The following is a 3,672-nucleotide window of genomic DNA, read 5'->3' as shown; positions in this document are numbered from 1 at the left end:
TAGAAGCTTCCAAGCTTCCCTTTGATCTAACAATCCCATTTCTGCATATCTCTAAGAGGAATGGGTGACTTTTTGGCAGAAACTTATTTCTTCATAATTCTAGAAACTGGAGGTCCAAAATCAAGGTGATGGCAGGGTTTCCTGCATGGTACTAGGAAAGCACCATCCTTCCACTGACTCTGCTATCTTGTAGAGGTTGGCAGAAAGCCTTGAGAAGCCTGGTAGATTGTACCACTCCTGTCTCTATATCTTTTCTTTATTTAATAATAATTTCTTTTTTTTGTTTTTGTTTTTTTTGGGGGGCCACACCCGGCGGTGCTCAGGGGTTACTCCTGGCTGTCTGCTCAGAAATAGCTCCTGGCAGGCACGGGGGACCATACGGGATGCCGGGATTCGAACCAACTACCTTAGGTCCTGGATCAGCTGCTTGCAAAGCAAACACCACTGTGCTATCTCTCTGGGCCCTAATAATAATTTCTTACTTAAGAACCATATATAGGGGCTGGAGAGATAGCATAGAGGTAAGGTGTTTGCCTTTCATGCAGAAGGTCATTGGTTCGAATCCAGCATCCCATATGGTTCCCCGAGCCTGCCAGGAATGATTTCTGAGCACAGAGCCAGGAGTAACCCCTAAATGCTGCTGGGTGTGACTCAAAAAAAAAAAACAAAACATATATCTCTTCTTCTAAGAACACCTCACCAAGAGCATTATATCTGCAATGATATAATCAACTAATATCTGCAAAGTATCTGCAAAAACATAATATCTGTAAAGACATAGTCAACTTATTTATTCTCAAGATCACTAGATAGACTTTAACTATTTTGTGGAGATTCTTCTCTACTTAGGACAGCAATTAAGTTATTACCAGGTCCATAGCTGAATGGCCACTGTGAAAATTCATTTGTGGACTTCTTTGAACAGAACTGACCTCTGGTCTTGATTTGTTTCACGTAGAGCTAAAATAGCATGTCTACATCATCTGAATCAGATTTGGGTTCCACCTTCCACAATTGTCTCTTGGTTTCTGTCCAAGTGATTCTCTTGATTCCCATCGCTCCCTGCTCTCTTATCCAAGGCAAAGCACTGCCAGCTGTGTTTGTAAGTGTTGGCTACTGTCCCAGTACCATGACTTTGCACTTTCTTTTGCCTTGTTGTGACATGGAAATTTTGTCTGGGAGTCCTGGGAAGCGGCAGAAATGGAAGGTGAGTCCTTACTTGTGTCACTGCCCCAGCTGCCTACAGTGATTGAAGAATTTCACTAGCCTTCATTCCTCTGGCCTAGGGCATTTTCTGTTTTGTTTTTTTGTTTTGTTTTTGGGCCACAACCAGCGGTGCTCAGGGGTTACTCCTGGCTGTCTGCTCAGAAATAGCTCCTGGCAGGCACAGGGGACCATATGGGTCACCGGGATTCGAACCAACCACCTTTGGTCCTGGACCGCTGTGCTATCTCTCCGGGCCCTGGCCTAGGGCATTTTCATCTTCAGAGCTAGCTACAGTGGAGCTTCCTAAAATTTGTAGCATGCAAGAAGTGGCAGCTAACCAAAAAAAAAAAAAAAAAAAAGAAGTGGCAGCTAGAGGGCCAGAGAGATAGCATGGAGGTAGGGCATTTGCCTTGCATGCAGGACAGTGGTTCGAATCTTGGCATCCCATATGGTCCTTCGAGCCTGCCAGGAGCAATTTCTGAGCATAGAGCCAGGAGTAACCCCTGAGCGCTGCCGGGTGTGATCCAAAAAACAAACAAAAAAATAAAAAAAAAAGGAAGTGAGAAAAGCAGGTGGCAGGGAGAAATGGCTCATTCCAGGACAGAAGCAGAAGACAGTTTTTTTCTACCAGAAAGTAAGAAGGTGCTCAACAAATAGTGTCCTGCTTACAGATCACACAGACTTCTGTTTTTTGAGTGAGAAAATAAAAAACACAAATGAATTCTGAGCCATTGAATATAATTGGAGATTATTGATTGAATCAAAATAAATAATAGAAAATAAATATACCAGACAAACAAATGTGTATACTAGATATACCAAAATGAGAATAGAAAAATGTTTCTTAGAAAATTACCAACTAATAAATGTAGATGAAATGATATAATTGGAAAACAAAAATGGTAGACAAGAATCCTAAGAGAATCAAAGAAAGGATTTGGAAGATAATCTCACATCTTTTAAAATTTAAAACAAATATAGAAAAATGAGGGGCTGGAGAGATAGCATGGCGGAAAGGCATTGCCTTTCATGTAAAAGGTCATTGGTTCGAATCCCAGCATTCCATATGGTCCCCTGAGCCTGCCAGGAGCAAATCAAAAACCAAAAAAAAAAAAAAAAAAAAAAATTAGATTGTTAGTAGCATTTGCTAAATTTGGGAGGTGGCGGTTGGAAGCCCATGTTGTTCTTTTGTTGACGTTTATTTGTTTTGATCACACCCAGTGGCACTCAGGGGTTACTCCTGGCTCTGTGCTCAGAAATCCCTGGCAGGCTCTGGGGACCATGTAGGATGCTGGGAATCAAACCACCATTTGTTTTGGGTTGGCCAAGCGCAAAGCAAATGCCCTACTGCTGTGCTATCTCCCCAAGCCTTTAGTAGACATTTCTATATCATTGGAATATTTACTAAGAAGAGAGTATTAGAGTGAAAGAGAAATGTTTCAGATAAATTTCAGTAGCAAACATTTTCCATTTTAAGTTTGTCTCCACTGTACCTTGTTCAGAGAGGCTTCCCTTCACCACCCCACCCCTGGGAGATGTCATCATATCCCTTCTTTGATGAATGAGATCAATCATCACCCAGCCAACACTTTGGCATGACAGCAAGACTTCTTTACTCAGATGCTTTTAAAGGAGGAAGCTTGGAGCTAGAGAGGGGATGTGGCTACAATGGTAATGATCCTGATTATGAATCTCTGGCACCACTTATAGTCCCTTAAATCACAACTATGGTGTCACCCTTGTGTATAGATCCAGGAATAGTCACTGAGCATTGTAGGGTATAAACTCTTCCCCCAAACTCTGCCCCCTCTTCCTCATACAAGGAGCTAAGGGGCGTGTCCACGTCTAACTGCCAACCGAATCTCTCACCAACTTTCTCTTCCAACTGCAAAGCTACTCTACCCAACTGTTTCTTCTAAATGCCATAAATAGGACAAATGTATTCCAGGCCATCCAAAAACAGAATGAGAGGGGCTAGAGTGATAGCATAATGGTAGGACATTTGCCTTGCATGTGGATGATCTGGGGTGGACTAGGTTCAATCCCCAGCATACCATATGGTCCCCTAAACCTACCAGGAGTGATTTTTGAGCACAGAGCCAGGAGTAACCCCTGTGTGCCACCAGGTGTAGACCAAAAAACAAAAACAAAAAGAGTGAGAAAGAGAAAAAAAAAGGAGAGTAAGGAAGACTAAGTAACAGAAGTAACAGAAGTAAGACTAAGTAACAGAAGACTTGGCAGAAAGAAGACAAAAGGACCCATGTGTGTTTCTGGCTCACTGATCTTAAGAAAGGCGGGCACTGATTGGGTCCCTGAGCAGCTTCTTGACCTCCCCCATCCCTCCATGCTCTTTTCTATCAAACTTCAGATTGCTTCTCTCTAATGGGGTGGTTGCAAGATTCTAGGGAGTTGCCTACTCAAGAGCATCTTAAACAGTGTTGGTGCATAGTGACCTCTTTATACACA

The sequence above is a fragment of the Suncus etruscus genome, chromosome 1, assembly GCF_024139225.1.
Source record: "Suncus etruscus isolate mSunEtr1 chromosome 1, mSunEtr1.pri.cur, whole genome shotgun sequence".
NCBI classification, from domain to species: Eukaryota; Metazoa; Chordata; class Mammalia; order Eulipotyphla; family Soricidae; genus Suncus; species Suncus etruscus.
Note: the sequence above shows the minus strand (reverse complement) of the source record.